This window comes from Oryctolagus cuniculus, chromosome 4 (assembly GCF_051225735.1).
Source record: "Oryctolagus cuniculus isolate XC-2025 breed Fujian yellow rabbit chromosome 4, ASM5122573v1, whole genome shotgun sequence".
Classification (NCBI taxonomy): Eukaryota; Metazoa; Chordata; class Mammalia; order Lagomorpha; family Leporidae; genus Oryctolagus; species Oryctolagus cuniculus.
In genome coordinates this window covers 4,526,624-4,549,356 of record NC_142870.1, presented here as the reverse complement: position 1 = coordinate 4,549,356, position 22,733 = coordinate 4,526,624, and the positions used below count along the sequence as shown (strand labels likewise).

Sequence of the window (22,733 nt, the reverse complement as noted above, 5' to 3'; positions counted from 1 at the left end):
AATAACAACTAAAAATATTGCAGATGCTGTGTAAGTTTTATCCCATTCAAATTGGAATATTATATTTTACGAAAAATCAACATTTTCTGACTTGTAAGCCAAAATTTTCTTTTGATGCACTGGCAGCCTCTTTGGTTGTGAGCTGGAGTTGAAAGTTCAACACATATTTGCATTTGGCTTAGGAAATCCTGGTCACCTTCCCTTGAAATCTGAGCTGTCTCTGTGGATCTGGCTAAGATCAAAGCCCCAGCACTCAGTGAGCCTGGGTTTTGATCCTTGCCAACTGTCAATCATTTGGTCGTTGAACACAAAGAGCTACGCTCGGTGCACTGTTGCCCACGTGGTCGCGGCTGCATAGGCTGTGTTTTCACCTGCCTCTCTTCAACTGGATGCAGGGGTTCTCAGGGTTGCAGAGCGCTGAAAAATTGATCCAAGGAAATCTAATATGCAGATGTATGCTGAGGGCGGATCCAGCACCATGAAGCCGGGACAGAAGCCTTTCCCTTCTTCCCTCCCTTGTCTGGGGAGCAAACGACCTGGTACGCAGCCAGCCGAGGCAAGCTGCCAGCAATCACGCGTGGGTTCACTGCATTCCTGACCCGTGCGACTCGGGGTTACGCTCCGGGGCCTGAGCAAGTCACCTGGCCACTTCAGGGCTGAGCCAGAAATCTGTCCTCTGAAAACCGTATTTTCCAATCTTGTCATATCATAGACGAAGGGACTTCAGAGACTTCTTGGAAGTGAACTTAAAAGATAGGTTTATTTTGATGCAAAAAGTTGTGAAATCTAGGCCGGCGCCGCGGCTCACTAGGCTAATCCTCCGCCTAGCGGCGCCGGCACACCGGGATCTAGTCCCGGTCGGGGCGCCGGATTCTGTCCCGGTTGCCCCTCTTCCAGGCCAGCTCTCTGCTGTGGCCAGGGAGCGCAGTGGAGGATGGCCCAGGTGCTTGGGCCCTGCACCCCATGGGAGACCAGGAAAAGCACCTGGCTCCTGGCTCCTGCCATCGGATCAGCGCGGTGTGCCATTGGAGGGTGAACCAACGGCAAAGGAAGACCTTTCTCTCTGTCTCTCTCTCTCACTGTCCACTCTGCCTGTCAAAAAAAAAAAAAAAAAAAAAAAAGAAATAAAAAGTTGTGAAATCCACACGTGGTTTTTTCATCGTATATATTTTCCATGGCATGCCGGGAAGAGCCCCTGCATTGTCAGATGTTCAGGGAAAGTGACCCGGGGAGTGTTGCTTGGTTCATCTCAACATTGATCAGCACACCCTTACCCAAGGAAGAGCCTTGTAATTGATCTTGAACACTAGCCAGGACGGTTGGAGCTTGTACAAATATCAGTGGACGCAGCACGTCACAGCTAGCGGGGACGAGGCGGAACTGTGGTGGGGTTGACACCTCCAGAGCAACCAACTCTCCTTGTTGAACACAGGAGACCTATTTTTTTTTTTTTTTTACTTCCGACTCATTAAAAATAATGGATAAAAATCACTACATAACAAAGTAGATGATGAAAGAATATAGTGTATCTATTATTTTGCAGGCAGTTTGTGCTCAGGAATTCGGCAACAAGAATGGTTTTGTACTGATTAGAAATGCAGGCTCGATAATTTACCATCTCTGAAAAATGTCACCGCAATGCTGGGGATGATTTCAAAAGCGAGCTTGTGTTTCTGCACTCCTCATCGATGACACCGTCTATCTTCAAAGGATGGTGATTTATTGCATTTTTTTTTCATTTTGTTTTTGGGGAAAAGCATGAATTAAACATTAAAATTGTACTGTATTGGCTGGCGAGGTATAGAGATTGCATTTTGGAGGTGAGAGCTACAAGGCAGATTGCTGGTTCTTCATTGATTATTCCCCTGAAAAAAGTGACTTGTTGATAGATTGCAATTCCATTGTGAATAATAGTTGTTTTCACGGTTTTTGAAAAGCGAGTCCTTGCAGTGCAGAGGTTCACATGTGAAATGACTTGCATCAGTTCTCTTTTCCCCGTTAAAAATACAGACTGGAGTTCCTAATTATGAAGTCGCAAAAGCAGCTCCTGCTTTACAACTACAGGGTAATGATGATTGCGATTTAGCTTCCTTCACCTTAATGGCTTCATTTTCTTTTCTGTGCGAGTAAAGTCTTCCTTCTTCTCCCTTGGTCAGCATAATTTCCTTTGTTCTTATTCGGTTATCTTGTTAGACATTTTTCTGCATACAGACTGTTACAAATTAAGTGATGCACACAGGAAAATATCCTTTTTAAAAAAATTATCATCCAGGTCACAGAAGAATGACCAACCAGGATCTTCATGAGCTTTCTATACTGCAATTATTTATATTAGACCACTAGCCTATTTCTGCAGAATTAAGCCACAATTCTGTACAAATGAACTGGCTCTATTTTCCTCTAAAATCAATATTGCAAATTAACACACGCCTGTCCCCCAACCCACTAGCTTCTGTAAGAATGGAGAAATAAATCTAAACATATGAAACTCCCCTTCCTCAGAATTCAGTTGATGGAAGAAGCTGTGCCTCAATGGAGGTGACTGGGAGGCAGTTTCTGCCATGTTGTCAGGAGCCCCAAGCAAGTGATGAAGCCTTGATGTGCCTAAAAACAGATCCCAAAGGAAGCCAGGATCCAGGTGCTTGTCCGGGAAAACCAGGCCTGGGGCCAAGGCTTGGATCTGTAAGCTGACTCACGTGAGCTGAACCTGCGGCTTACCCAAAGCATAGAAACACACAATATTAATACAAGGTGGATAATGACTTTCCAGAAAATGCAGATTATGCCCTCGTGTTTTGCTTGCCTCCCAAATGGTTCCCTTCCTAGGATTACGCCAATGGCAACAAGCACTCCTTTTTGTAAAATTTGCTCATTGATGTGAAAGAGTGACAAAGATGAACATGGACACACACACACACACACACACACACTTGCTGATTCACTTCACCAATGGATGAAAGAGACAGCTCTAAAGCACCAAAGTCAGAAGCCGAGAACTCCATCCAAGTCTCCCACGTGGGTTTCAGGGCCCCAAGTACTTGGGCCATCATACTCTGCCTTCCCAGTGCATTAGCAGGAAGCCGGATTGGAAGCAGAGCAGTCAAGACTTGAACTGGCACTCTGATGTGGGATACAGGCATTGCAGGAGATGGCTTAATCCACATGCCGTAATGCCAGCCCCAGTGATCAGCATATGGACTTTGTGGGGACACAAACCCTCAGACCATAGCAGTGTCTGTACAGGAGATGGTAATGGGCATGAGCCAGCCATCCTTCCATCCACTCAGCATCTGTCTTTGGAGCACCTGATGTGCCCAAGTGCTGTTCTGAGCAAAGCAGAGAAAATCCTATCCTTGAGGAGCTCCATCCAGCAGATGAGTGAAGATGGATGGAGATTTGCATCCTGCAACTTCAGGTGGTGGAAACTCTTTAGAAAGGCAGAATGAGGAGATGGATGGTCATGGGGGAAGGCAGCCAGAGGGCAGGAGAGGACCTCAAAGAACAGGCAATTTCTGAAATGCAAACGACTGAGAGAGATGCAAATAAAGAGATGATTTTGTCCAGTATAAAAGAAACGTTTGGGGTGACTTTAAGATTCTTTCAGCATCATTGTAGAGTTTTCTGATCTTGCCAGTTCTTTGACACAGTTTTTTCAAAAATTATTTCAAACATGTGATGTAAACCCCATGGTTTTGACAAGTGGGACAAACAACTTTTGGAAAGCAGACTTGGCCATCTTCTCCTCAGGAGGTTGTGCCCAGGAGAAATGGAGGCACCACATGCCTCTTGGGCTGAAGGGAGGGCTGGTCCACGGACATGTGGACTTGCCGTTCCTGTCCAGCCCATCTCATTCTGCCCAATGAAGGTAAAGGCTTTCCCCTGACTGCAGCCACACAGGGAACAAACTGCTTGTGAAACACGGATTCCCTCCAAACAGGTGACAATCTGCACCAGCAGACAGCTTTTACAGAGAAAAAAAAAAAAACCCTGAAACTGTAAAGTAGTAAAGAAAACAAATAAGAACTCGCTTGAGGTTCCCTATGAGAATCAACTTTAATAACTGTTTCAGATGCCCCACCCACTAGACAGGATGAAGCTCGGTAGGAGGAAAAATCACAAATCTGCCTTTGGGGGAAGAAGCGTTTTGAAGCGCAAGGAAGGTGTGCACCTATGATGCCCGTGGGCAGCCAGTCACCATGGCCACCGCCACTGATGGACAGAGCAGCCAACAGCACCGCACACACCGCCATTAGTCACTTGAAGTTGCTGGCTAGAAGCCTCCTTACTATCCGCACGAATAGATTCAGTTTGAGTCAAGTTGGAACATATTTATCTTGAATTCCATTACTGTCTCATGAAAGTTTGGAGTAGAGGGGAGGTCCGTACTTGGGAGTATAAATTATCCTGCGAGGAAGAGAACGTGTCCACGAGGGTTAAGCTTCTCGAATAATTCTATTCAAGATGCAGTTTGAAAGGCACACGTGAGCTAACAGGGTATGAATATGTATAAACTCCAGGGTCGTTCCCGAGAAGTGTTCACAGCTATTGCAGAGACGTGTTGAATTCTAATTTAAGGAGTTCCACTTCAATCCCTTAATCATATACCAAATGTGTGTTGACAGAATAAATGGCCCGGGACACTTGGAGAAAATGCCTTGGATTTATAACAGCTTACCAAGCATTGCTCCATGTATCAACTTGCTGGATCCATTTTACAAATGAGGGGAGAGCCTATCATGAGAATTACATGGTCCACTCAAGAAATACACACTAAAGGAGGAACAGGGTCTTGGCATGGTTAGGGCTCTCCCTCTTGGCCTAGTGGCCTCGTGCCGGTCAGAATTGCTAAACTGCCGTTTAAGAAGAACGTCTACACCATCCAGAAGGCAAGGACACTCCAGTAAACTTTTGGTACCAGGTGCAGCAGTCGGCATTATGGTGCAGTAAGTTAGGCTTCCATCTGAGGAGCCAGCCTCCCATATGGGTGCCAGTTCAAGTCCAGCTTCTCCACTTCTGATCCAGCTCCCTGCTAATACACCTGAGAAAGCAGCAGAAGATGGCCCAAGTGCTCAGGCCCCTGTATCGAAGCGAGAGACCCAGATGGAGCTCCTGGCTCCTGGCTTCAGCCTAGCCCAGCACCAGCCATTGCAGCCACTTAGAGTGAACCAGTGGATAGAAAATCTCTCTTGCTCTCTGTATCTCCCTCTCTCTCTCTGCAACTCTGCCTTTCAAATAAATACATTTCAAATAAATAATTCCTTAAAAATAAGTGCAATTTAAAAAAATATATAAATGAAATTTATAGTTTCCAAGCAAGGAATGACTGGTAAATTGTAACTGCTCCTTACTGGAGGATCCGAGATGGCTGACCAGGCTATGGCCACACTAACTTTAGCTGTTCTAGGGTATGAAAGGAACAAAGAAAGGACTATGTCTCCAGGGGTCTGGCTGACAGAAATTTTTGGCAAAAAAGCAAAAACAAAGCAAAAAAAAAAAAACAATGACTCCATGGGATAAGAGGAGAGAAGACAGAGACTCGGCTGCAGGCAGCCACGTGGCACAGCAAGATGCCGGCTACGAGCCGTAGCCATCCCACCACCTCAAGGCAGGAGATCACCGTGCGCCCCACCCCTTGCAGCTGTAGTGGAGAGGGAACTTGGTGGTCACCATGGACTTTCACTTCACCTGGAGAGCCGAGTGGCATCTGAGCCACTGCAGGGCTTGGCGCAGGAAGCAGGGAAGCCACTGCTACTCCCCCACCCACCCAGAGCGCCCTACTTGGCAGAGAAGAGCCGCACGGTGCGCTTCTGCTCTGCTCCTGCCTGGATTGTAGTCAGAGTCAGGGCCACGAGTCGGGCACAGGACAGCTCCCCTGCATCCTGCAACTGTGGGAGCTTCGGGGGCATCAGCCCCAGAGCTGCACTCAAACCCTACAGGGGCCAGGGGGATTTGCCTACGCTGCTAGGGGCTAAGGCCAGAAGCAGCCCATAAAAAAAAATCTGCCCCACCCTGGGAGATCTGGATAATGACCCCACTCTACCCTGCAGCACCAAGACTGCAACAGTGTGTTCTAAATGTATCAGTGCCCCTGGAATCCACCTGTGGACATAGGGAAGGACTCACCTGCACTCTGGACTCACACCCGGTACAGTGTAATCTCCTGTACACCTGGCAGCCACCTGTAGGACTGGAGCAGTGTGGATTTCCCATCCTCTGGTCCTGGGACTAGAGCCAGCGACAGCACCAGCTGGACTCTCCTAGTGGGAGCTGAGGAAGGGTCCATCCGTATCACACAGCCCTACAGCCACAGCATCACCCAGGGGGCAGCCATCCTTGTCTCTCAGAATAAGGCCCTGGCTATCACATTCGCCAGGCAGACTGACACGGAACTTCCTGTTGGCCAAAATACACACCCCAGGAAACCCTTATTCATCTCAAAGCCACACTTCTGTCCCCTTAGACCACTGGGTCACTGATAGACACAGCTGACACTGATTAAGCCAAAAGACATCATTAAGAGCCTACACTCCTCGACTCACCTCGAACCAAAGCCAAGGCAACAAGCCAAGGGGTACCCTGCATTCCAGCGAAGCAACACCATGACAGCAAGGACTCCATGTTGGAACACCTGAGACCCCATCTTGAGAACCCCCCACCCCACTGTGAGACTCTGGTCTGAAACTAGGATCTCACAGTACATGCATCCCACTTGGCGGAGCACAGACACTCCCTCACATGATCGCTCGAGCTTAAAACAGACAGGCTGCACCTGGGTTAATGTGAAGATTGTGCTCTGTCTATTGGCAAGACTGTAATTGACATTAGTTTGCATAGGTCTTGGATCAGCTTGACCCTAGCAACCACATATTCCCCCTCCCCTCCTTGTGGTTTTTGCCTGTATAAGCCCTGTTTTTTTAAGCTTTAGGGTCAAGGTTCTTTAGGGCACAAGCCTGCTCTCCACCCCCAGCAATGAAGGACCATGACATTTTATCAATGTGTAGTCCTCTCTGTTTGGGCTCGCTCAGGTACCACTCCAACTAAACCATAAAGTATTTTCCAATAAAACCTACTCCATAAAGAAGGGACAAGTACGCCACGTGGGCAGACGTCAGTGCACGGCCACGGGAGACATGAAGAAGCAAGGGAGCATGATGCCGCCAAAAGAACACAATACTCCGCCAGAGTTAGATCCTGAACTGAAGGGAATCTATGACATGATAGATATACAATTGAAATTAATTATTGTAAGGAAACTCAACGAGATGCAAGGGAATACAGATGATTAAGGGAAAGAGGAAATCAATGAGTGACATGAATGAAAATATTACAAAGGAGATAGAACTCATTAAGAAGAACCAAATAGAAATTTTGGAGATGAAATCTTTAATCAGTGAAATACAAAATAGAATTGAGAGCTTTAACAGCAGAATAGACCAAGGGGAAGAAAGAATTTCTGACCTCAAGGACAAGAATTTTGAAATAACCCAATCAGACAAAAAGAAAAAGGAAAGAAGAATGAAGAAAGTCTGCATGAAATACAGGATATCATTAAATGACGAAATATTCATATTATAGGTACTCCTGAAGAAGAAAAGGAAAACAGCTTTGAGAACCTGCTAAATGAAATAATAGTTGACAATTTCCCAGGTCTTGAAAGAGACACGGACATCCAGACACAAGAAGGTCAAAGCATCCTAAGTATGACTCAACCGAAAAAGGTCTTCTCCAATGCATACTTTCATCAAGTTGTCAAAAGTTAAAGAAGAGAATCCTAAAGATGCTAAGAGAAAAGCATCAAGTTATATATAAACAAAAACCAATTAGATTAATAGCAGACTTCTCAGCAGATACCCTGCAGTCCAGAAGAGACTGGGATGATATATTCAAAGTCTTAGAGAAAAACTTCCAACCAAGGACATTATACTCAGTGAAGTTATCCTGTAAAAGTGAAGGAGAAATATTTTCCAGATAAGTCAAAACAGAGAATTGATAACAAGCAGACCAGTCTTACAAGGAATTCTGGAGGGTGGGAGCTGGCGCTGTGGCACAGTGGGTTAAAGCCCTGGCCTGAAGCACCAGCATCCCATATGGGCACCGGTTCTAATCCCGGCTGCTCCTCTTCTTTTTTTTTTTTTTTTTTTTTTTTTTTTTTTTTTTTTGACAGGCAGAGTGGACAGTGAGAGAGAGAGACAGAGAGAGAAAGGTCTTCCTTTTGCCGTTGGTTCACCCTCCAATGGCCGCCGCTGCAGCCGGCGCACCGCGCTGATCCTGGCAGGAGCCAGGAGCCAGGTGCTTTTCCTGGTCTCCCATGGGGTGCAGGGCCCAAGCACCTGGGCCATCCTCCACTGCACTCCCTGGCCATAGCAGAGAGCTGGCCTGGAAGAGGGGCAACCGGGACAGAATCCGGCGCCCCAACCGGGACTAGAACCCGGTGTGCCGGCGCCGCAAGGTGGAGGATTAGCCTATTGAGCCACGGCGCCGGCTCTGCTCCTCTTCTGATCCAGCTCTCTGCTGTGGCCTGGGAAGGCAATGGAGGATGGTCCAGGTCTTTGAGCCCCTGCACCCTCATGGGGGACCTGGAGGAAGCTCCTGGCTCCTGGTTTCAGATCGGCACAACTCTAGCAGTTGTGGCCATCTGGGGAATGAACTGGCAGATGGAAGACCTCTCTCTCTCTCTCTCTCTCTCTCTCTCTCTCTGTCTCTGTCTCTACCTCTCTTTGTAATTCTGTCTTTTAAATAAATAAAATAAATCTTTTAAAACAAAGGAAATTCTGGAGTGTGACCTTAATTAGAAGTAAACATGAAACATTTCACCACCAAATTCACTAACAGAGCAGGTAGAATCATTATCCAATCAACAAAATGACAGGTCTTAGTTCCTACTTATCAATACTAATCTTGAATGTAAATAGATTAAATTTATCAAGCAAAGGGTGTAGGTATGATGAACTGATGATAAACCATGACCCCACAACTGCCTACAAGAAACACACTTTACAGATACACGTCAGCTGTGACGGGTGTGACGGGATGGGAAAGATCCACCAAGAAATGGAAAGAAACGGGAGCGGGTATGGGTATCCTGATATCAGAGAAAACAGACCTTAAATCAAAACTGTAAAAGAGAAACAAGGACACTTTATTTCGGTAAAACATGCTATTCAGCAAGAAGACATAACAATCAAATATATATGGACCCAATGCAATACCACTCAAATATATACAGCGAATACTATTAGACCTAAAGGGAGAGACAGACTCCAATACAATAATAGCAGGTGACTTCAACACCCCAGTGCTCTCAACGGGCAGGTCATCTAGACAGGAAATCAATAGAGATACATCAGAGTTGAAACATACTATCGATCAAATGGATCTAACAGATATTTACAGGACATTTCACCCAACAGCACAGAATACGCATTCTTCTCATCAGCACATGGAACGTTTTCTACCAGAGACCACAAATCAAAGGCCACAAATCAAGTTTCAGTAAATTGAAAAAGATTGAAATCGTACCATGTACCTCCTCAGACCATAAAGGATTAACTAGAAATCAACAACAAGAACAACAGAACACTCACAAACACTTGGAAACTGAACATGCGCCTGAATGATGAGTGGATCACTGAAGAAATTAAAAATGAAATACAAAACTTTCTTGAAATAAATCAAAATGAAAACATATGAAAACCTGTGGGATACAGCCAAAGCATTATAAACAGGGAAGTTTACAGCATTAAATGATTACATTAGAAAAGAGAAATATCTCAAGTTAAAGATCTATTGATGCATGTTGAAGACTTAGAAACAAGAATAAACCAAACTCCAAATCAGTGGAGGTGAGCAGACATAAGTGAAATTAAAACTAAAAAATACAAAATATCAATGAAACAAAAAGTCGGTTTTTTGAGAAAATAAATAAAATAGGTAAACCTCTAGGCAAATTAACAAAGAAAAAAACACAAATAAATAAGAGGAAAAAGGAGACATTACAACCAATACCACTGAAATACAAAGGATCACAAGAAACTACTGTGAAGAACTATGTGCTAATAAACTGGAAAATCTTCAAGAAATGGATAAATTCCTGTATTCACATAACCTACCAAGATTAACTCAAAAGGATTTAGACAACCTAAACAGAACCGTAACAGAACCGTAACAAGCGATGAGACTGAAGCAGTAATCAAAGTCTTCCATCACTGAAAGTCCAGGACCTGGTGGCTTTACTACTGAATTCTATAAAACATTCAAAGATAAAGCAACTCCTATGCTCTTCAAACTATTGCAAAACATTGAACAGGATGGAACTTTGCCAAACTCTTACTGTGAGGCCAGCATTACTTTGATACCAAAACCAAAGATACAACATGAAAACTATATTCTTAATGAACATGGATGCAAACATTCCCAACAAAATACTAGCATATCAAATCCAAAACCACATCAAAAAGATCATGCATCATGATCTAATGGGATTTATCCCAATAATGCAAAAATGGTTCAACAATCCCAAATCAATAAATATCATAAATCACATCAACAGAATGAAAAACAAAAACTATATGGTCATCTTAATAGATGCAGAGAAAGCATTTGACAATATTCAACACACCGTCTTGATAAAAACCCTCCACAAATTAGGTATAGAAGGAACCTTCCTCAAAGGTACGAAGGCTACATATGAGAGATGGTCAATATCATTCTGAATGGGGAAAAGCTGACAGCACTTCTCGTCAGATCCGGAAGAAGACAAGGATGTCCACTTTCACCCCACTATTCAATATAGTGCTGGAAGTTTTAGCAAGAGCAATCAGGGATCAGAAAGAAAGAAAGGCATCAAAATTGGAAAAGAAGACAAATTTTCCATGTTTGCAGAAGATATAATGTTGTGCATGGGAAACCTAAACACCACCCAAAATCCTGTTAAAATTAATAAACCAATTCAGTAAAGTTGTAGGCTACAAAATAAACATACAAAAACACCGGCTTTTTTGTATGCTAAGGATGAAGAGAAATCAAGACAGAAATCCCATTCACAATGGCCACCAAAAAAGGTCAAATATTTAGGAATAAATTTAACCAAAGAAGTGAAAGATCCCTACAGTGAAAATTATCAAACATTGACCAAACAAATCATCAGGGACACAAAAAATGGAAAGATATTCCTTGCTCATGGATCAGAAGAATCGATATCATCAAAATATCCACACTGCCTAAAGCAATCTACAGACTCAACCTTGAGTGAGAGCGACAGCGAGAGAGAGGGGACGGAATATCATTATGTTCTTAGAATTATATCTACAAAGCACATTTAATCTGTTAAAACTCATTAAAAATTAAAATATTTTTAAATGTAATTATTCCTGGGGCCGGCACTGTGGCACAGCAGGTTAATGCCCTGGCCTGAAGTGCCAGCATCCCATATGGGTGCCGGTTCAAGACCCGGCTGCTCTGCTTCCTGTCCAGCTCTCTGCTGTGGCCCAGGAAAGCAGTGGAAGATGGCCCAAGTCCTTGGGCCCCTGCACCCGTGTAGGAGACCCAGAAGAAGCTCCTGGCTCCTGGCTTTGGATCGGCACAGCTCCGGCCGTTGTGGCCATCTGGGGAGTGAACCACTGGATGGAAGACTTTCTCTCTCTCTGCCTCTCCTCTCTCTGTGTAACTCTTTCAAATAAATAAATTAAAAAATGTAATTATTCCTGAAAGTGTTTCTATAATTCTCCTAGGGCAAGGTATCTGTAAGGATATTCCAAATGGTAGAAACTGCCATCAACACAGGCTGAAAAGGGAGCTTCATCAGCTAAGTATTGGACTTACTGCACGGTTGCATGGACTTGGGACTCCCTAATATCATTAAGGATGGACAGAGACTGCAAATGGCGGCAAAGCCCAGTTGCTTGGTTAGGGCTCCCTGCTGCCACGAGACACAACGCGAGGACCTCAGGAAGCCTCACCGCTTCCACGGTGCCCATCTCTCGCTGCACCACCAGCCAGCCTCCTCCTCCATGGTTTCTCAGACACAAAATTTCTTCCTGTCCTACCGGCACCCCCCGCCCCTGCCTGCCGCTGTGCGGCACCGCTGCCATCCCTCTGCCTGACATCTTCCTTCTCACTCTGATCTTGATTAGACCATCACTGGTTCAGGGAGCCCTCAGAGAACCTGCCCTGTCCATCAGACGCATGGCCCCTGCCCCGTGTCGGCTCTGCCACATCGTGGGGCGCCATTCCCTTCACCACACAGGCATGGGTTCCAGGACCCCTGTGGATACTAAAATATGTGGATGTGTAAAACGCCACACCATCTGCTTATGGGTATCCTCTCTACACTTTAAATCACCTCGAGGCTATTTGTAATATCTGATACAACGCAGATGCCGTGTGGAGTTGTTCTGATGTATTTTTTTAAAGATTCATTTATTTATTTGAAAGGCAGAGTTAAAGAGAGCAAGGAGCCCAGGGACGTGGGGTTGGAGTGGACTCATTTGGGTAGCTGCCTGTCCTGTTCTAACAGGAGTATGACCTTGGGCAAGGCAATTATGTTCTTTGGCTCTCATTCTTATCATCAGAAAAATAAAATAAGCACGAACGTCTGTCTCAGGCTGTTAGGAGCATTGCATAAAATCCCATCAGCACAATTGTTGACACAGGGCAGTGGAGGAAGAAGGCGTAGATACCGAGATAATGCTGGACTGGTTATGTCAGCAGGTTGCAGGAGGAAGTTAGTCATGAATGGACTCTTTTTTTTTTGTTTAAAGATTTACTTTATTGATTTGAAAGAGCGAGGGGCTGGCGTGTGGCACAGCAGGTTAAGCTGCTGCCTGCAGTACCAGCATCTCCTACGGGGGCTGGTTTGAGTCCTGGCTGCTCCAGTTCCAATCCAGCTCCCTACTAATGCACCTGGGAAAGCAGGGGAGGGAGCCCAGGTCCTTGGGCCCCTGCACCCACGTGGGAGACCTGCAGGAAGCTCCTGGCTCCTGACTCTGGCCTGGCCCAGCCCCAGTCATTGTAGCCATTTTGGGAGTGAATCAGTGGATGGAAGATCTCTCTCTCCTCCTCCTCCTCCTCCTCCTCCTCCTCCTCCTCCTCTTTCTCTCACTCTCTCTGTTTCTTCATCTAATTCTGCATTTCAAATAAATAAAATAAATCTTTAACAACAAACAAAACAAATGAAAAAGAGAGAAGGAGAAAGAGATGTCCCATTCACTGGTTCACTCCCCAAATGGGCACGATGGTTGGAGTTGGATCAGGCCCAAACCAGGAGCCAGGAGCTGCACCCAGGCCTCCCAAGTCAGTAACGGGGGCACAAGCACTTGCCCTGTCTTCCACTGCTTTCTCAGGTGCATGAGCAGGGAGCTGAATGGGAACTGGGTATTTTTTTTTTCATTTTTTTAAATTTTTTGACAGGCAGAGTGGACAGTGAGAGAGAGAGAGACGGAGAGAAAGGTCTTCCTTTGCCATTGGTTCACACTCCAATGGCCGCTGCGGCCGGCACATCACGCTGATCTGAAGGCAGGAGCCAGGTGCTTCTCCTGGTCTCCCATGCGGGTGCAGGGCCCAAGCACTTGGGTCATCCTCCACTGCACTCCCTGGCCACAGCAGAGAGCTGGCCTGGAAGAGGGGCAACCGGGACAGAATCCAGCACCCCGACCAGGACTAGAACCCAGTGTGCCGGTGCCGCAAGGCAGAGGATTAGCCTAGTGAGCCGCGGCGCCGGCCGGGAACTGGGTCTTAAACCAGCCCTCCTTATGGCTTGCCATTGTCACAGGCAGCAGTGCAAGCCCACTGGGCCACCATGCCCTGAAGTGCCACTTGTCACTCCACAACCCATCTTTGCGCAACCTAAAGAACTGGGTGTGCAGTGTTGGGAACCACAGTTCTTACCGAGGCAGCCCCATAGGCTGAAGGAGCACCCTTGGGAATGTGTCGTAGTCTAGTCCCTAGCTCTGTGTGCCCTGCACCAGAAGAGCAGTCGGGGAACCAGCAGTCACTGGATGCCCCTCCGTACAGCACCTTCCGAACCCACCCTGGCCCAGCCGGTGCCGTCACGCCTTCTCCGGTGCCAGAGTCCCCTCATGTCTCACCACCCCCAATCCCTTTCTTCCCGTTTCTGCCAATCCACATCAGAAGTTCCTAATGCTGACACGAACCAGAAGCCAGCTCTTCTCAAAAATTCATCTCAGTCTCTGCCTGGCCCCTGGCAGGTGCATGCTGGTGGACGTGCAGATGAGCAGGTAAGTGCGTTGGCACTCTCTGCGTTAAGAGACTGCACGCATCTCCCTCCAAAGTTACATTCAAAACTCCCCCGTGAAAGGCCCCGGTGTGCTCCGGCGTGCAGAGTGGGAGCGCATCCTTCCGAGCTGAGAGTCGGTTTCCTCCACTTTGCCATGAACGACCAGAGCCGCTTCTTTTTCCTTCCTTAGACCTCGGCTCAAGCAACCTTTCCGGGCAGTCGGACCATGCTGATGAGCACATTAAGAATTTCCTCCTTGCACCTAATAAACTCTCTTCAAATTCCATTTCCACACACGTTTTTAAGTGCCCTCATCTATGTGAGCGTTTGCTTGTTTCTATCAGAATAGTAGCATAGAATTGCTATGAAATCCGGCTAAGCCAGATAAAAAGTAACACTCGATTTGCTTAGTTTAATCCTGATAGCGTGTAAATTTATGAGTAATTTTTAAGTGAAATGGCTCCTTCCGTGAGAGAAATTTTGATGATCAGGTAAACAGAATGTTTAATTCATCGCCTCCTCTGCCACCTGATTAGAAGCGACAATACTTATCAACAGAAAAAAAAAAATGAGGCACTGAATTCAGGCGCACACTTGGGGTCCAATTTAAGAGGATGAGACTCAAACACCACTAAATGTTATGCTGAAAGGGAAGTTCTGAGGCAACGTGTTTTCAAAAAGACAAGGAGAATTACGAGAAAGAAGCAAAGAAAGGAAGGAAGAAAGGAGGAAAGATGGGTGGGTGGATGGATGGGTGGGTGGGTGGATGGTGGATGGATGGATGGGTGGGTGGGTGGATGGTGGATGGATGGTGGGTGGATGGATGGGTGGGTGGGTGGATGGATGGATGGGCGGATGAATGGATGGGTGGGTGGGTGGATGGATGGATGGATGGGTGGGTGGGTGGATGGGTGAGTGGATGGATGGTGGGTGGGTGGATGGATGGGTGGGTGGGAGGGAGGGAGGAACCAGCATGTTGCAAGACAATAGCCCAGGATCCAAACATCACTAGTAATGACTTCTATGTAGGGGTGGCACTGTGGTGTAGTAGGTAAAGACATCACCTGCAATGTCGGCATCCCATATGGGCACTGGTTAGAGTCCTGGCTGCTCCACTCCTGATCCAGCTCTCTGCTGTGGCCTGGGAAAGCAGCAGAAGATGGCCCAAGTCCTTGAGCCCCTGCACCCATCTAGGAGACCTGGATGAAGCTCTTGGCTACTGGCTTCAGCCTGGCTCAGCTCTGGCAGTTGCAGCCACTTGGTGAGTGAAACTGTGGATAGAAGATTGCTTGCTCACTCGCTGGCTCTCACTCTCTCTCTCTCTCTCTCTGTAAACTCTCCCTTTTAAGTAAACAAATCTTTTAAAAAATTAATGAATTATTTAGGCAAAGCAAAATTTATGCCGTGATGAGATGGACAGTGCTGACACCAAGAATATTCCCAATGCTGATGGGATGTGAGGTCCAACCCACTACACCTCTGAGCTCCACATGTGTGTGTGTGCCTGTGTGAATGTGTGTGTGCATGTGTGTGCGTGTATGTGGCCTGATTCTTTAGTTCCAGCCTGTGGTTTCTTCTGGACAAAGATTCACACAAGGCGAGGCACAGCTTGTGTTTACACAAGTTGTCCTTACAACAAAACACCTGATAACGCATTTGTAATTAAAATTACAACTAAAGGTCTGCTGAGCCCACGCCAAGGGCAAGTCTGAAAATGGACACGTGTGTCCAGAGAGCAGTGCCCTCACACAGTCCTACCAACATGGCTGACTCCCTTGTCCCTAAGAATACACAGTCACTGCCAAGAAAGCCAGCTGTTCTACAAAACACGCATGGTTGCTTATTTCCAAACCTGGACTGCTTCCCTTGAATGACAATTTTTTCAGGAAATATTGATTTTAAGGCTTATTAGATCCACTATTCTGATACATTCAGTATCTTAAAAATTACAGGTGGTTTGGGGGCTGGTGAATCTAAGGCCACCTGGAAGCCTCTGTTGCATGTCTTCTGTCCAAGAGTTTGTTAGACTTTGTGGTTATTAACTTATTTAAGTTCAGCTAAAAGGAAGACTCCTCTCATCTAAATCATAGCTGTATATCAGAAGGAAGAAAAAGGTCTTCACTGTAGTGGTGGAAAAGAATAACTGTGGTAAAAGCTTGGTAGATAAACATCTTTGAAATGATTATTTTTATTTGAGAGGCAGAGAGAGAGAGAGAGAACCCCCATCCACTCTTTTACTCCTCACCTGCCCACAATGACTGGAGCTGGGCCAAGGTAAAGCCAGGAGCCAGGAATTTAAAAGGAGTCCCCCACATGGATGGCAGGGACCCAAATTCTTGAGCTGCCTCCCAGGTAGAGCATAAGCAAAAAGCTGGAATCAGGAGCGGAGCTGGGACCTGAACCCAGACACTCCAGTATGGGATAGGGGCATCCCAACTAACAGCTTAAACGTTACTCAAACACCCACCCCAGTGTCTGAGAAATAATTAAAATAATGCAACAAAACAGAATACAGAATTGTGGAAATTCTTCGCAGCAAGAAATATCATGAATATTAGCCCCGAAAAAGAACTGGGTGATACTAAACGTGCACGTGAAGGGAAGCTATTGAACTCTATTTAGACAAATTTTAAGGGAAATATCACGCTTTTTCTGTGATTTAAGGCCTGGCTCACAACACAGTTTCATAGCTGGAAATCACTCTTGAGGAAAAATAAAATAGCTCATGTGTGCCTCATTTGTTTAATATATCACCTGTATGTGTAGGTATTCATAATCCTTGCGAATCCATCACAAAATAATAGGTAAGCACATAGGATGCTACAGCAAGAATAAAATACCGTGTCACCCACTGCCTGTGTCCCAGTCCTAACAGCAAAACACCTGGTAACACATTTGTAATTAAAATTCCAGTTTTCAAGCAGTATTTTCCACTCGCTACTTTGGCAATATAATTCATTGATTACATTTTCAGAAACCACATTGAACACACAGTGCCCATTTAGTAAACCACTGCACTCACAACGTGTGGCAGGTGCTTGTGTGGCCCTTCCTAAGGCGCTCCGGTTACTAGAGGGGGCTCTTATCTGAGTAGAGGTCGCCATGGTCTCTCCTCATGCACAGGACAAATCCGCACCATCTTCCTTCCCAATAGGAGCCTGGTATATCTCACAGGTAAGTGTGACTTCCTGACAAAGGACCCTCTTCTAGGGCGTGAAATGTCCCTCTGTAGATTGAACCTCACAAATGTGGAAAAACAGGAATCTCATGGAGTTTTATGATAGAAAGGTTCATGGTTCTGGATCAGGTTTGTTTTTATCTATCTTTCTATCATTTTAATTTCTATTCATTGAGTATTTTTAATGAACAGTTACAGAGTGGGGCCGGTGCTGTGGTGTAGTAGGTGAAGCCTCTGCCTGCGGTGTCAGCATCCCATATGGGCACCAGTTCATGTCCTGGCTGCTCCACTTCCCATCCCTGCTGATGTGCTTGGGAAAGCAGCCGAAGATGGCCCAAATGTCTGGGACCCTGCCCCCACGTGGGGGACCTGGAAGAAGCTCCTGGCTTCTGGCTCTTGGCTTTGAATCAGCCCAGCTCTGGCCATTGTGGCAATCTGGGGAGTGAATTGGCAGATAGATGTGTGCTCTCTCTCTCTCTGTAACTCTGTCTCTCAAATAAATAAATATTTAAAAAAAAACAGTTGGGAATTTACAGAAAAATTAAGTAGATGGTAAGGATTCCCCATATACTGTCCCCTACTGCTCCTCTCCAGTTTCCTCTATTAAAACTGAAGACAGCTGATGAGCCTATCCAAACACTGGCATGTTCGTGTTGACTGAAGTTTATAGTGCCCCTTACGCTTCATTGTTTGTGTGATATATCCTGTTGGTTTTGATAGATACAACGCCATATATTCACCATCATGATATCAGACAGATCAGTTTCACTGTCTGGAAATTCTTGTGTTAGACTTACTCATCCTGCCCCATCACAACCCCCAAACCTCTGGCAACCACTGGTCTTTTACTTTCTCTGGAAGGTTGCCTTCTCTACAAAGTCATTGGTGGGAGTCATGCAGCCTTCTCAGACTGGCATTCGTGATCCTGTCTCGTGCATTTACCCTATGTCCTTTCTTAGATTGTTAGTGCATTTCCTTTTATTTCAAGGTAGAGATGCACAGTTTGTTCATGAATTCAATTGTTGAAAGACATTTCAGTTGAATCCAGTTCTGAGTGGTTACAAACAAAAGGTTCAATTCCTGTGAGTAAGACTAAGCAGCCTGGTTTCTGAAGCCTGTAGCGAGATTCTGTTTGGTTTGGGAGAAATTGTCAAACACATCTTCCAATGGGGCTCTGCCACTTTGCCTGTCTACCAGCAGTGAGAGAAAGCTTCCTGCTCCTCCCCATCGTTGGCATTTGGCAATGTCAGTGACTTCGGTATAAGCCATTTTAACAGGTATGTAGTTGTATCTCATTGCTGTTGGGAAATCTATAGATTTCCCAGGTCAGAACTCCCGTATGCTCACGCACTGTCTATCCATCTCCTTTGGTGAGGTTTCTGTTCACAATGTTTGTCCCTTAAAAATTAGACTGTTTTCCTTGTTGAGTTGGAAGGGCTCTTTGTATATGTCACATTCCACATATAGATCTATAATCAATTTTGAGCTAATTTTTATAAAAGTATGTTTTGTGAAATTTTGGTTAAAGTTTTCTGTCTAGGTTCTTTTTTGGCATATGGATGCCCAACAGTTTCAGCACCATTTGTTGCAAAGACTCTCCTTTCCATGTGAGCTATCTTTGCTTCTTTGTAAAAAGTTAATCAGCTTCTTGTCCTGCTCCATTGAAGTGTATTTGTTCTTCCACCAATACCACACTGTCATGATCACTGGAAGTCTGAAGCCAGTTAGTGTCAGTTCTCAGCCATGGAAGCCTTTTGAGTCCACACACTCCATGAGTATTTAGACAAGGGCATAAGCAAAGAGGAAGTTCTGACCTCCCTTCAGAGGAAAGTATAGCCTTCTTTAATGGCCCCTTCTTTCCACTGGGATCTCACTCACAGAGGTCCTTCATGTCCTTTTTTTGTCACAGTGTCTTGGCTTCCCATGCCTGAAATGCTCTCATGGGTTTTTCAGCCAGAACAGAATGCCTTAAGGGCTGATTCTGAGGTCAGAGTGCTATTTAAAGCAATCATCATTCTATGAGTCTGCTGTGTGGACTGCTTCCCATGTTGGAACATTCTCTCCTTTTTAATTCTATTATTATCACCAGACTCTTTATTTTATTTATATGATCACTTTAAAACTTAATTCTATCTATCTATATAATCACTCTAACACTTAATATGATCTCTTTAACAAGATGGCATTTTTACCACCCAGCTTAATGGGATTTGGGGTCCCACAGCAAGTTTTTAAACTGTACCCTTAGAAGTAAGTCCATAGGAATGTATGCAGAACTATACAGCTTTACAGTTAAAACTTCCTCCTCCATCTCTTATTCCCACCCTTACTTTTTTTTTTTACTGAGATCTATTTTCAATTAACTTTATATACATATAATTAACTCTATGTTAAGTAAGGAGTTCAACAAATAGTATGAAAAAGGAAAAAAATAACTTTCTCGACAGTCGAGCAAGGGCAACTCAAGTCATCCCTTCTTGAAATGTCAATTTCACTTCTACAGATTTCCTTTTAGGTGCTCTATTAGTTATCACAGATCAGGGAGAACAAACGGTATCTGCCCTTTTGGGACTGGTTTATTTCACTAAGGTTTGTGTTTTCTCTCTTTTATCTTGATAGCCTGTACAGATGTTCCCAATTATATTGATTTCTTCAAAGAACGAGACTTTAGTTTTGTTTATCTATTGTTTTCTTTCAATTTAATTAATTTCTGTTCTAATTTTATTATCTTTTCCTCTGTTTGCTTTAGCCTTATACTGCACTTCTTCCTGGTGTTTCCTACAGTGAGTGCTCGGATTTTGCATCTTTCTTCTTTCCTAAAACATGCATTTAGTTTGGTAAGTTTCCATCAAGGTGGTACTTTCATTCTATCCCGTACATTTTAGTAAGTCATCTTTTCATGATCATTTAGTTCAGAATATCTTAAAACATCCCTTGAAATTTGTTATTTGACTTATTGTTATTTGGAAGTGTGTTTTTATTCTGTTAGATATTTTCTGTTATTAAATTTAATTCCATTGTACTTTAATTCTTAGCTGAGACCCTATTTTGTTTGATTTCTATGATTTTAACTTTGCTGAAGTATTTTTTATGTCCAAGAATGTAGTCCTGGTGAATATTTCATGTGAATTCAAAAATAATGCATATTCTTCTTTTGTTGATGAAGTATTCTATAAATGTTTATTAGATTCAATTTTTATGTTATTGTTAGACCCACTAACCTTACTAATTGTCTGCCTGTTAATTCTGCCATTCTGTTTTAGTTGTGGATTGAAATATCTGAGTATAATAATGGATCTATTTCTCCTTGCAAATTTTATTTTACCATCAATTTATTCCTTCTGTAATACTCCTTTCTTTATGTAAACCTGAGTTTCTGAGTTACTTCCTCTTCCTTCTCTCTCAACAAATTCTTTTTTCTTAAAGATCTATTTAGTTATTTAAAAGGCAAAGTTAGAGAGAGAGAGAAAGAGAGAGAGAGAGAGAGAGATCTTCCACCTACTGATGCACTCTGATTGACCAGAATGGCTGGGGCTGGGGCTGGGTCAGGCCAAAGTCAGAAGCCAGGAGCTTCCTCTTGGCCTCCTCCATCGGTGGTAGGGTCCCAAGCACTTGAGTCATCCCCTGCCACTTCTCCCAGGAGCATTAGGAGGGAACTGGGTTGGAAGTGGAGCAGTTGGGAGTTGAATTGGTGTTCTGGTGGGAACACCTGTTCTGGTGGGATGCTAGCACTTCAGGCAGTGGCTTAACCAACTGTGCCACAACAGTGGCGCCAACAAATTCCCTTAACACAGATTACAAGGCCAGTGCACTGGTGACAAATTCCTTCAATTTTTGTTTGAGGAAATCTTTACTTTTCCTTTACTTCTGAACAATCATCACGGTGGATAGAGAATTCTATGTGGGTAATTGTGCAAGTTCTTTAACACCTTCCAGTCACTCCCTTCTCTTGCTTGTGTGCTTGGTGGTAAAAAGCCAGAGTAAGTTTTACCTTGGTTTCTCTACGGGTAAGGTGGTTTTGCTTCTGTCTTCTTACAGATTTTGGTGCTTTACTTTGGTTTTCTGTAACTTGAAGGTAATGAACTCATGTGTACAGTTTGCTGCTCATATAGGTTGGTCTTCTTGAGCCTCTGGGGTCTGTGCTGTGGTGTCTGAGTAATATTTTGCATTTTCCGGCTATCATTTTCTTACCCATTTCTTCTGTTCTTTCTTCTCCTTCTGCCGCTCGCATTCTTGCTATGTACATGTTGCATGTTCACAATGGTCCCACAGGTTTAGGAATTTTTTTTCTCATTCCTATCATTTTCTTTCCTTTCTATTCTAGAAGTTTCTATTGATATATCTTCAATTTCAATGATTTTTTTTCTCAGCCACATCCATCCACTGTGGAGCCGATGAAAGGCGTCCTTCCTTCCCGCCACACCGATTTGGTGTCTAGCGCTTCCTTCTGCTTCTTTCTTGCAGTCCCTGTCTCTCTGCTTACATTATCCATCGGTTCCTGCTCACTGTCTACTTCTTACCTCGATAGCCCTCAGCATATTAATCACAGCTCTTTTAAGTTCCTTATCTGATAGTTTCAAAATTATGCCGTGTCAGAGCTGTTCTGTCTGCTCAGATGTTTTCTTCTTGCTGTTCTTGTTTTGTTAAAAGCCACACAGGCTGCATAGGAGGGCAGGAGAGATACAATGAGACCTCACCGTGACTTGTATCGCGTCTGGGTAGCGGCTCTTCTGTGTGGTGGAGGTGCCAGAGCCCTTGTTTTTCTCTCTCCTGTTGACACTGTGTTTCCATATAAAGTTTTTCTCTCTTTTTAAAGATGTTATTTATTTTATTGAAAGAGTTACAGAGAGAGAAGGAGAGAGAAAGAGAGCCCTTCCACCTGCTGGTTCATGCCCCAGATGGTTACAACAGCCAGGGCTGGGCCAGGAGACAGGTGCTTCATCGGGGACCCCACCTGGATGCAGGGGCCCAAGGACATTCCAGGCACATTAGCAGGGAGCTGCTGTGTGGCCCCAGTCCTCTCACAGGGGTGAGAAAAGTCAACGATGTTGTTTCTTCGCATTCTTTTCCTCTTGTGAGGCCAGGAGTGATGACTTCAGAGCTCTGTGTATCCTTGCTGAGAATGAAGGTCAGCCAAGTGGTTCTACAAAGGTCAGATAGTAAGTATTTCGCGCTTTTGAGTCACATCTAAGCTCTGTTACAGCTGCTCAAGTCTGCTCTCCTCACGTGTGAGAAGTCATCGGCAATATGCAGGAACTGTCAAGGCCATGTGCCAATAAAGCTTTATTTAAAAACCAGTGGGGCCGTGTTTTGTCTGTGAGC

General features: G+C 44.7%; 1 protein-coding gene across 3 annotated transcripts in view; it reads right to left on the bottom strand.

Annotated features, from left to right (window-relative positions):
* Positions 1-22,733, bottom strand: part of DSCAM (DS cell adhesion molecule) — a 718,036-nt gene that overhangs the window by 487,526 nt on the left and 207,777 nt on the right. The gene's annotated exons all lie outside the window — the stretch shown is intronic.